Source organism: Peromyscus maniculatus, chromosome 1, assembly GCF_049852395.1.
Source record: "Peromyscus maniculatus bairdii isolate BWxNUB_F1_BW_parent chromosome 1, HU_Pman_BW_mat_3.1, whole genome shotgun sequence".
Lineage (NCBI taxonomy): Eukaryota > Metazoa > Chordata > Mammalia > Rodentia > Cricetidae > Peromyscus > Peromyscus maniculatus.
Genome location: NC_134852.1, coordinates 188,523,819 through 188,536,240, shown reverse-complemented (window position 1 = coordinate 188,536,240; position 12,422 = coordinate 188,523,819). Strand labels below are relative to the sequence as shown.

Here is a 12,422-nt window from a genome sequence, read left to right as displayed (position 1 = left end):
CAATAATATTTTAAAATATCTATATTGAGTGTATTGAATAAATACAGTATTTAATATATACTATGTGAGTATATACTGGGGAAGAACACACACACACACACACACACAGAGAGAGAGAGAGAGAGAGAGAGAGAGAGAGAGAGAGAGAGAGAGAGAGAGAGAGAGAGAGAATAAATAACTAAATGCAATTTTAAAAAAAGTTTTAAAAGCTCTGGAATCTATATGTATGCAGGAAGACAGTGAATTTACTGGGAGGAGAGAACAAATCTTTCTGAGTGTTTGACACATGGTGGAGGCTCTGGTCATCTTTCTGGCCCCTGTTTGACTCTGGGAAACTTGTTCCAATGTCTTCTCCAGAAGGGGATAGGTAGACATATAGGTCATCCTAACAGCTGAAAAACAAAACAAAACAAAACAAAACAAACAAACAAAAACATCACCTGGCTTCCAAGACCTCAAAGATAAAATAATTCTCCCAGCATCTAGGAGGTGAGTGGTGGTAGCAAAAGCAGCAGGGCCCAGCTCTAAAGGCCCATGGCAGGGACGGCCACAATGGGTTTGTGTAGTAGAGTTCCAGGCACACACTAGAGAAGGCAGCACAGAACATGGCCGCTGAAGCACCTGCCAGAGGAAGCATGTTGGGAAGTAGAGGTTGTCCACTGGGGCTTTTGGGGGGTAAAATCTATGCAACATCTTTGTGCTTGTTACCTGGGTGGGCTTCATAGCCGGCAGACTGCTATAGTCAGAGAAAAAAAGGAGCTAAACAAAGTGGATTATTGAAAACCTTAAATATAGCTGTCACCAAGAATGCAATTCGGATAACTGCTGGCCTCCTCCGTGCTCCCAAAGTCTTGTGTTTGTGCCAATTCTCCCGCCAGCCTGTCGCCTCCTCCTCTGTGGACTGAACTAGGTGGAGATCAGAGGACCTCGTGTGTTCAGAGTTTTATATTGTTCACTATAACACTGCCTCTCCCAGGATTTATTCCAGCATGTGCTTGACACATAGTTGTTGAATTCAGTGAGGAGCTTGAACTCTTAATTGCATTAAGGAGAGAAGGGACAAAGTCAGACCAAGTGATAATAACTAGGGAATATCCCTAAAGAAGGATCTACACACGGTGCAGTTACTATTCTTGGATCAGGACCACCTACAGGAGTGTGGAATTTGGGATGAGACAAATTATTTTTAGAAAAGCCGGTCTAATCCCACAAGGAAATAAATACAATGCATTTTGTCCTGAGTGGTGATGAGGAATAGCTACAGAAGGCTAGCTGTGGGTGACCTGTTACATAACAGTGACCACATGCTCGAATCCAGAACTACAGGGAGAGGAAAATAAGAAAAAACACCATTAATATACCAATTTTAAAAAGAAACAAGCCCTAAACTGCTAGTTGAAATGAATTCCTGTGTTACTTAAGAAAATGATCCAAAAGGGGATCTGAAGACGTTGAAAATACTTTTGAGAGCAACAAATGTCACCAACTTTGCAAATTTTGGAAGAAAAATCACAGTGTTCACGAGCGCAGTGGAAGAAATCGTTGCAGGTTGGAGGACTCCGGGGGATGATAGGAGGATTCTATAGGCAGCAGACACAGAAACGCATGTACCTTCTAGACCAACAGGGTTAGACAGAAGATAAGCTAGTACTTCAAACAGAGTGTTGTTCTAATACGAAGCATCTCTGACTGAGACCCTTTCAATAAGTCACTTGAGCGGTAAGAACAAGGATGCTGAATTAATCATGAACTATTTGGGGAAATCGTCCTCTCAGGAGACTCAGGCGGATTCATAAGAAAAACTGTGACCACAGTGGACTCTAACTGACATCAACTTTTGATGACACCGCACTAGGCAGACAATCCTAGGCTAAGGTTTTGTGAAACTGGGGGCAGAGTTTACTTAAGGGCAGGTGATTGTCTTTGAAACAGAAAGTTTATATAGATAAGAAGATGCTTTTCACAATAATAAGTTCAGAGGGCAATCTGACACATTTTAATGAAGGATCTGGAAAGGCAGATTCTCTGTGTTTTCTTGTAACACCAAGCTCCTCTGTACAGTGCAACACAGCTGTTGCTCAGTCAAGCCATGTGAACCCACAAAAACATGCCACAGAAGCCGCCACAGAAGCCAGCACAGACAATGGGTAGACAGCGCACACGGGCAAATTGATCTGCTTTGAACTTAAAAGATAGGGAGTGCATCTTACTCTGGACCAGTAAGTCTGATTGAATAAGCAGATCTACAAGTTGAGTTGGCCTACCAAGTGGTTTTTGGTCCCTGTAATAAAAATTAAAATGTTTTGAAGAGTCCAACAAGAGTCCATTGTTAATGTAAAATTTATTTTAAAAATCCGTTACATATTAGTACAAATGAAGAATTTTAGTAACTGTATTTTTAAAAGCTAGAATGCCATTGTTTTATATTTTTGCAACTCTGTTTTATAACTGAACTATATAAAGTATTTCCAGTCTTTTTATATCATTGTTGGGACTCAGTGATTAGAGTATATACAGCTCTCACAGAGCACCCAAGTTCAATTCCCAGCAACCACATTGGGTGGTTCACTGTGGTGGTATTGTGCTCCCCAAAATATTTTGCACTCTAATAAACTCATCTGGGGTCAGAAACAGAACAGCCACAATATTAAACATAGAGGATAGGCAGTGGTAGTACACGCCTTTAATCCTAGCATTCCAGAGGCAGAAATCCATGTGTTCAAGGATACAGCGAAGCATGGTGACTCATGCCTTTAATCCCAGAAAGCAAGCCTTTAATCCCAGGGAGTGATGGCTAAAAGCAGAAAGGTATATAAGGTATGAGAGCCAGAAACTAGAAGCATTTGGCTGATTAAGCTTTCAGGCTTCTAGACTTTCATTCTGCTAGAATGAGAGTCATTCTGGATGTGGACTCAGAGGCTTCCAGTCTGAGGAAACAGGACCAGCTGAGGAATTGGCAAGGTGAGGTCGCTGTGGCTTGTTCTGCTTCTCTGATCGTCCAGCATTCAGCTCAATAACTGGCCTCAGGTTTGATTTTATTAATAAGAACTTTTAAGATTCATGCTACAGTTCACAACTGCCTGTAGTTCCAACTCTGAAGGACCTGACACCCTATTTGGGTCTCCACAGGTATCTGTACTTTTGTGCACATATCCACATAGGCACACACGCATACACAGAATTGAAACAAATAAACAAGTGTGGCTATTCTTTGATGACACACGAAAACACAGTCATTATTAAAGTATTTATGTAGTGTGCGTGTTTGTGTGTGTGCATGCATGCATATTCAGTCACGTGTGTGCACAAATGTCACTGCATCCATGGCAATAACTTATGGGAGTCACTCCTTTTCTTCTCCATGTGTGTCCTGGGGCTTGAACACAGGTTGTCAGACTTAGCAGCAATCACCTTTATCTGCTGAGCCATCTCACCAGTCCAGTATTAATTAGTTGTTTAGAAGTTAGTTACAATGGGAATCTGAACCCATATTAAGTGGTCATGTGCTGTAAGACCAAGTGATTTGTCTTGCACTTTGATCATGTCCCCAGCCCCTGATGTTAGGTGATGATTGAGTGTAGTTGTGAAAGTGATTTCAGGTTTGACTTTCTCTTCAGTAATGTGTGATTTTGTTTTGCTTTGTTTTTGAGAAAGTTATGTAGCTCAGGCTGTCCTGGAGCTTATGACCCACTTACCTCAGCATACAGAGTGTTGGGGCTACTGGGGTACGTTGCCATGTCTGTCTTTAAAACTTCCTTTGAAATGACAGGTTCACTTCTTTACTTTTGGAGAAAATATCTGCCAAGTCATACACCCCCCAATTTGCCTGTTATTCCTTCCAGTTCCAAGTGGTACCCCACGGACAAGCCAACAATGGAGCCCACAGTTGAACTTCATGCTTGCATTCCCCCCAAGAAACCCTTAGATTCGTAATGAAACTGTGGTGATTTGTGTGACGTTCTCACTCGTCACTTAGGCATTAAAAAGATGTGTTATCAATGGCCAAGACTCAATCAAATGATCTTACTAATTCATCAAGGACACTCAGGTAAAACTGGCTTTAAAAAAAATGGCAAGTGCATGTTATGAAGAATATAATGACAGCCAATGCTGAGGTGCCATCGGTTCTGCCCATCTTTGATTTGGAATGTAAGTACTAATTACTTTTTTTTTTTTTTTTTTTTTTTTGGTTTTTTGAGACAGGGTTTCTCTGTAGCGTTGGAGCCTGTCCTGAAACTCGCTCTGTAGCCCAGGCTGGCCTCGAACTCACAGAGATATGCCTGCCTCTACTTCCCGAGTGCTGGGATTAAAGGCGTGCACCGCCACTGCTTTGTATTGTGACAAAGATCATTTTTATCTTGCTGTCCCTCCAAGAGTGTCTCAAGCACCCCAAGGATTATGGGGTGCTTCACCCAAGACAGCCAAGAAAATACAGTCTCATCTGCTTAGCACGGAAATGAAATATAAAAGCCTTCATAAAAACTTAAATATCTGCTTCTTTTAAAACATGAGTCTTCTGTAGCTGAAATACATTTTTTGCAACAAGAAAGATTAATTCAAGAAGAGTATCTATAATTATTCAGGATTGAAGGAGCTACCTATAAGAGAAGGAATAATTATGATCTTTCTTTAGAAAGCTGGAGAGTTGTTTAAAAGTCATGATTTCACTGGATTGGTATTTATTGAGCATCTGTAGAGTGTGATGTGTTATGTAAGAGGTATGGATCTGGGTCCCTGCTCTGACAAGAACTGATGTGCAACTAGCAAGCTAGAATATGTAACTGTAATAAGAGATATGAGAACTTAAGGACTAAATATAGATAAGGAAAACAATATCAGAATTTGCCACAAGGCAATATGAGATGCAAAGTGGTGCAGACATTTAGGGATCTGCTGTCTTCAGTGACTCCCACTGGTTAGAGCTTCACTCAAGACCTGCAGCCCTGACCCTAAGAACTTACCCCACCTTGGACTCTACCAGCTACTAGTGAGACCCAGACTATTAGCTCCACAGGAGCTTCCTGCTGGCTGCTGTGGCAGGATGGCCATGTTGGCTAGTTTTTGTTAACACAAACTAGTGTCATCTGAGAAGAGAAAACTTCTGGTGAGAAATTGTCTCCATCATGTCACTTTGGCCTGTATTCATGTCTATGGGGCATTTTCTTGGTTAATGATTGATATCGGAGGGCAAAGCCCATCATGGACGGTGCCACCCCGGGCAGATAGTAGTTGTATAAGAAATGTAGCTGAGCAAGCTACAGAAGCAATCCAGTAAGCAGCATGTCTCCATGGTCTCTGCTTCAGTTCCTGCTGTGAATTCCTGCCTTCGCTTTCTGACTCATCAGTCAGACAAAACCGTTCTTCTCCCTAGTTGCTTCTGGTTGGTGTTTTTATCGTAGCAACAGGAAGTCAAGGACTGCAGTAGCTTGGGGCATTCTTTGTTTACATTTGTTCCCGCTAAGCTTTCCTTGATGCCCAATGCCCAACCTTTAGGCAGTTTGCAGGGTTATGTTTCAAAAGCTGCTTGGAGGAATATTTCCATGTTTTTTTTTTAAACCTCACTATTTATCTGGAGATCTTTGTGCCATATGGCAGGGATGGGAAAGGAAGATGGTCAGACGAGGTGGAAATGGGCATGGGAATGGAGGTGGGGGTGGGGAAGAGCCTTAGGGAGGTGGTGGGAACCCTAAGGGGCTGGATGCGAGGGATGGTGGGAGGAAGGTTCAGAAGGCTGTAGAGTCTAATGTTTTTCATGCCAAACACAAAGGGGAAAATAAACAAAATAAACCCATATTGATTGATAGGCAAGTACTTTCCTGTGTGGTGTGCTTTGCGAAGGTCTAAATCAGGGCAGAAGATACGGTTCCTATCAAGGTTTGAGTTACACGGCTGGGCCGGCTTGGCCCGGGCTTGGAAGCAAGACCTTGTTGATGGAGAGAGAAGAAAAGTGATGAGGAGCAAGAGGAAGAACATAAAAATCAGCTGAGACTGGAAAACTCACCAGAGGTGATTCCCAGGCTATGTGTGACTTTTCCACTCTTCTCTTTCCTCACTGTGCAGCAGGTGATGGGAGTGTCCCTCATTCCAGCTCTGGAGCGTGGAGGTCATCTCTCTTTCTATTTGCTGACGCGTTCGCTATCTCCAGCTGTAGATTGGCCAATTCATGGCACAACTTAGGGGACAAAGGGCCTTTCCCAAGAAACTAGGATTTGTAACTTTCTGAGATGTTGGGCAATAAGCAGGCCTTCCAAAGCCTATTTGCACAAGTGTCTCTAGCTCTGCAGTTCTCAACCTGTGGGTTGTGACCCCTTTGGGGGTTGAACAACCCTTTCATGGAAGTCTCACATCAGATGCTTACATTGCAATTTGTAACAGTAGCAAAATTAGTTATGAAGTAGCAACGAAAATAATTTTATGTTGAGGGTCACCACAATATGTATTAAAGGTGTGCAGCATTAGGATGATTGAGAACTACTGCTCTAGAAGAATAGAAAAGGAATTTTTCTCAGGAAGAGTTGAGGTTCAAAGACAAGGGGTTGTAGTCAGAGAAGTGGGGTGTTTTTTAAATGAAATTAGTGGCATTAGAAAGAAACATAATTTGGTAAAAAATGACCCATGAGCTGGAAAAAAGATATTTTAATATAAGTGACTGGGTAGTATCTTGAGAGTATGAAGATTCCTTAAGAATAACTGAAAGACAATAGAAACAGGCAAAATATGTCTATGGCTTTTTTTTTTCTGAGACAGAGTTTCTCTGTGTAGCTTTGGAGCCTGTCCTAGAACTCAATCTGTAGACCAGGCTGGCCTTGAAGTCACAGAGATCCTCCTGCCTCTGCCTCCTGAGGGCTGGGAGTAAAGACATGCACCACTACCATCTGGCTAGTCTACAGACATTTTATAGACTAATAAAGAGAAATGATCAATAAGTCTATGGAAATATTCTCAACCCCATTAGTGAATAAAATGCCCACTGAAAACAGAGTGACATACTAATTCATATCACTGAATCAGAAAAAAATAACTTTAAAAGATCATATGTTGGCTTAGAGATAAAGCATTGGGAGTTTTCACAGGATGTTAGAAGGGGAGTAAGTTGTAGTTTGCTGTTGCCTAGTAAAGCCGAACATTGTGGAAAAGATTATGACATCTCTAGAAACAATTTAACAGACAGAAGGGGAATAAAACACTTCTCTTAATTTTCAAGATAAATCTCTAGTTACAAAATCATTAATTTATCAATGAGGTGATTTTGATAAATTATAATTTCATCATGACTTATAGTATATAAGTATATAATGTTATATTTTAAGAAGTACATTACACAATAATTTTCTAAAGTTCCTTTTAGGACTAGGTTATATACTCTAAATGAATTATTGCAAATGCATATCAGCAAGATGTAAAAGAAAAACCCAAAGTCCAATGAGAGTGAAAGGTATAAATTAGTTGATGTGCATCAACACAAGCAAAAACTCCATAGAAGTGTAAATTGAAAAGGCAGAGTGTTACACTAACGTGGATGAGCCACAAGAGCAACATGGAGTGTTCATCAAAGAGAGTAAGAAATATATAGTTTAAGCATACCAACTCCTGTGACAAAATTATAAATAGTCCAATGGAACAATTAGCAAGACATTCAGGACCATGGTTACCACTGAGGAACAGAAGTATTGACTATAAAAAAGCATTAGGGAACTGCCAGAGTATTGGGAATGTTATATTTTAAGAAGTACATTAGTTTAATTTTAATTATTATTCTTTTATTGTTTTATATCATATACTCATATAATATGTTATGAAATTATAATTTGTTAAAATCACCTGATTGATAAATTAATTTTTTTTTGGTTTTTTGAGACAGGGTTTCTCTGTGTAGCTTTGTGCCTTTCCTGGAACTCGCTTTGTAGACCAGGCTGGCCTCAAACTCAAAGAGATCCGCCTGCCTCTGCTTCCCGAGTGCTGGGATTAAAGGCGTGCGCCACCACCGCCCGGCTATTATTTTTTAAACTAAGGGTTTATCTTGAAAATTAGAGGGTTTTTTTAATCCCCCTTGTGTCTGTTAGCTTGTTTATGAAGATGGAACAATATTTTCCACCTTTTGTGTGCTGTGGCACTGTGATTTTGTGGCTCCTGTGAAGAACAGGGATGTATTTCTGTCTCTTAGATTCTGGATTGATTCTAGAACATATTCTGGCTAATGAGATGTGGTAGAAATGACATTTTTCTGAGGCTTCTGTTCTCATCCTCCAGGAATCTGAGACCACTTTGTGATGACATGCATCATGTTAGCAAAGCCCTGAGACGCCATCCCTGATGCATAGCTCTATGAGTTAGCCCAAAGAGTACCAGAAAAAGAACTATCCAGCTAAGCTCTGAAATCATGAGTTATAATAAATAATAAGCAACTAAGTTTGGAGATGTTTGTTAAACAGAAATAGATTATGAACATGGCTCCATAGTGATTAAGGAATCCCTATAAGTAGACATAAAGGCATCCCACTCAGAAAAGTAGCCAGTGCCAGACAGGCCGTGGAGAATCAGCACTGGACAGAAGTATTATGATACAGAAGGACCAATGATAACTGCACTTGCTGCAAGGAATTAGAATAGAGTGCTGATCCATTTTTTAAGTGTCACATGAGATGCTTTCCATAGGATTCTTCCAAATGGGAGTGATTACGCATCACAGAGAAGGTCAAAGTACATGTAATGTAGCTTTGAAGTCATATTTTTCATTAGAAAAAGCATGAGACTGTTGTTTCACATATGTGAACATCATAAGCAATTTGCATAGCATTCATCGGCATTTCTGGCTGGGATTATCCTCAGGTTCTTCTCCTACGCTCTAACACCTCCCACTTCCCATTAGGATCTGGGCCAGAACTTTTGCAGAGATGGTGATGAGAAGGCTGTAGCTACCTCTGGAACTAAAGGAAGATCCTCAGAGCACAAGACTGAACTGGTATGAACAGGACACACTGGGAGATGAGGAAAGTTTCCTCAGATTGGGGATTAACTACTCCCAGAGAGTGCATATGAGAATTAAAAAACCAAAGAGGACAATACATCAGGAATGGAAAAAAGAAGGGTCAATGGTGGATTAGCTATAGTGGCTAGACATCTGGGCTGTGCTTGGACATTGAGACACCACTCAGACTATCCAAGAGTACAGCTTCATGATCAGTGGAGGCCCCATCATATTCCCTGATCCCAGTGCAGAGATGTCTGGTGAAGACCCAGGAGCCACTGTGCTTATAGCAAGGATGACATTAGGGGAGAGCCCTAGGGATTCAGCAGGTGGAGTGTGAACAGGGATACAATATTAGTTATTTTTCTCATTGCTGTGGCAAAATATCAGCTAAAGGAACACAAGGGAGGCAGTGTTTGCTTTGGTTCGTGCTTTGAGAGGGTTTGTATATCATGTGGGAGAAGGCATGGAAGCAGAAGCAGTGAGCTACCTGGTGGGAGGAGCTTATAGGTGCTCCTTACATGGCATCAGCCAGGAAGTGGGAAGAGATTGTTCCAGAACCAGGAAGTCCTGGTTATACTCCATAAGATCTTCCTCCAGCTAGGCCTGTTTCTAAAGGTTGCACAGCTCCCCCATACAGCTCCAAACTTTGAAATCAAGTGTCCAAACACATCCATCAGCAGGGGACCTTTTACATTTAAACCATAACAGATGTATATGATGACTCTGGGATAGGATAGCCACGTATCTCTGCATCCCTGGCTCAGCAGGAAACTTCACCGAATTCAGATATAAAGAGACATTCAATAAATGGTTGACTTTAGTGATCTGGGCAACACTTAGAAAAAGTGGTGAGGAATGAGGAGAGAAAATGATAAGGAATGAGGAAGAGTTATGGAGCAGGGAGAGTAGGACTCTATTGCCACCAGACTTGAAGGGACAAGGTGGGGAAACTACTCACTAGGACCTTAGAAGAAGGAAGTCCTTGAGTGGTAGGAGCTGTGGAGCTCGACTTTCCCAGATCCTGAAGGTGTATATATATACACTGCTTTGACCAGGGCTGGCTGGTACCAGTGGGCAAAGGTGCTTCTGTAGAGCAAACCTCTCCACACCAGTCCAGATGGGCACTGAGATGAGCAGAGAAGAGCAGAAAGGGACCTGCCAAAGCTAATAGAAGATGCCAGCACAGAGTACATTGTAAGGATGATCAATATGGCTTTATATCTTTCCCTAACATGTACTCTTATCTGTGAACCACCTCCCACATGTCAGAGTAAAGAGGAAATTCAAGGGCTCAGGAATGGAGCCTAACTTGGATGTTGTTGATATTATTATTGTAAACCCTTTACTATCAATTACCATATGAAAAGAAATACATATTCATTTAAAATGAAAGTCATCTATAAAATGTAGAAAAATACAAAGAAAAGAACAAAAAAACCCCAACAGTGGTCACCCTGTCACAATTGTAACAGCCGACTGCATTTGGGTGTCTCTCCTAATGGTGTTTTGTTTTCTTCTATGTGAATGTACAAAAGTGCATATATGTATTTGTGCTATGTATCTGTATGTTCGTTTTCTTTATTTTATTGTTTTAATTAATCGATCAAGTGTGCATGTGTGTTTTGCACACACATGAGTGTCTGCACTCATAAACTCACATGCGGAAGGCAAAGGAAGATGTCTTCCTCTAGTACTCTCCACTTAATTCCTTTAAGACAGGGTCTGTCAATCAACTAGAAACTCTCTGTTTTGGCTGGGCTGGCTGGACAGTGAACAGGGATCCACTCGTGTTTGGCCCTCTGTGCTGGGGCTACAGGCATGCATGGCCATGCCCAGCATTTTATGTGGGTGCTGCAGATTTGTACTCAGGTCTTAATGCTGCACCATAACTGCTCTTACTCACTGTAGAGCTAACTCTCCAGCTCTAGAGACTAACTTTTAAAAAACTGAACAAGTTACTGTGCAACTTATACTTGTGGACATGTGTCAAAAGCCTTGTGTTTGTCTTGTTTTATCTCCACAGCCTTCAGAAAGTTAAGTAACAAACCGTGGCCATCATTTTCACTGTCAATGCTGATATGCCAGGAAGAATTCAACAAATTGATGAATGTCACTATGACCAGATACCTGACAAAAATCAATGTAAAGGGGAACAGGTTTATTTTAGCTCCCAGCTTGGAGAAACACAGTCCATCATGGAAGCAAAGGTGTGGAGATGGTGGAAGTGGCTTCACGATGCAGACCAGGAAGCAAACAAGAGAACAAATGCTAATATTCAGCTGGCCTTTTCCTCTTTTCCTTTTTATTCAGTCAGGGACATGAACCCATGAGATGGTGACACAGACATTCAGGGAAGTTCTTACCTCCTCAGTCGAGCCTCTCTGGAAATTCCTTCAAGATACATCTAGACATGTGTCTCCTGGGTGGTTCAAAACAACTGAGTTGACGAGGTAGCCGCCATATACATGTTGACATGAAGGGCATATATAAAACATTTATAGGCATAGAGAAATAACTTTGAGAGTTTCTTTCCAAATCAGTTTTGATCATATAGCCACTTACAAATTAATTATTAAATAATTTGTTTATTCAATATTCATTTCTAACTTTGTCAAAATTAAGGTATATCATATGAACAGTTTATACTTAGCTCTTTGCAGTTGCTGTCATGTTCTATTCCCTTCATCAAATATTGTGTGTAAAATACTGCTCCCCTACTCCAAATCCCTGGGAGAAACAGTCCCTTTATCACATATCCATACACAAGCTATTATGAACATCTTAATTATAAAATTCCATGTATGCATTAGTATAATTTCCTCGGGTTCATTTTTTTTTTTTTTTTCGAGACAGGGTTTCTCTGTGTAGCTTTGCGCCTTTCCTGGGACTCACTTGGTAGTCCAGGCTGGCCTCGAACTCACAGAGATCCACCGCCTCTGCCTCCCGAATGCTGGGATTAAAGGTGTGCGCCGCCGCCGCCGCCGCCGCCGCCGCCGCCGCCGCCGCCGCCGCCACCACCACCACCTGGCATCCCTCGGGGTTCATTCTTAGGAGATCAGTTACCTAATGGGAAAGGATTAGCAGCATTGATAATTCTGATAACTATCACCAACTCATTCTCCAGGACAGTTGAAGAATGTACAATGTCTTGCATTATAAATCAAGAAAACGTTCTAGTGTCTTTAGTACAGGACGGTACTCTGCAGGCTACCAGAAGAGAAATGTGTACGTCAGCCCAGCCATAAGATCTTTGATCTACAATCTGCCCTGTCTGAAAAATATGCTAGGGCAACGGTGGCACAAACCTGTGGGAGCAACCAACCAATGTCTGACTTGATTTAAAGCCCACTCCACAAATTGGAACCCATACCTGATACTGCTCAGGTGACCAAGAACCGGAGACAAGCTAGCCCAGAGACCTAGGGTACAACCATATACTACTGGTCTGAAA

General features: G+C 41.5%; 1 long non-coding RNA gene across 3 annotated transcripts in view; it reads left to right on the top strand.

Annotated features, from left to right (window-relative positions):
- The window catches only part of LOC107402714 (uncharacterized), a 31,543-nt gene extending 19,733 nt beyond the window's left edge, over nucleotides 1-11,810 (top strand). For all 3 annotated transcript variants that reach the window (XR_013048268.1, XR_013048267.1, XR_013048266.1), the window contains 2 exons: nucleotides 8,870-8,962; nucleotides 10,995-11,810. This is a non-coding gene — a long non-coding RNA (uncharacterized LOC107402714). The remainder of the gene's footprint in view (nucleotides 1-8,869; nucleotides 8,963-10,994) is intronic.
- Nucleotides 11,811-12,422: the final 612 nt, after the last annotated feature.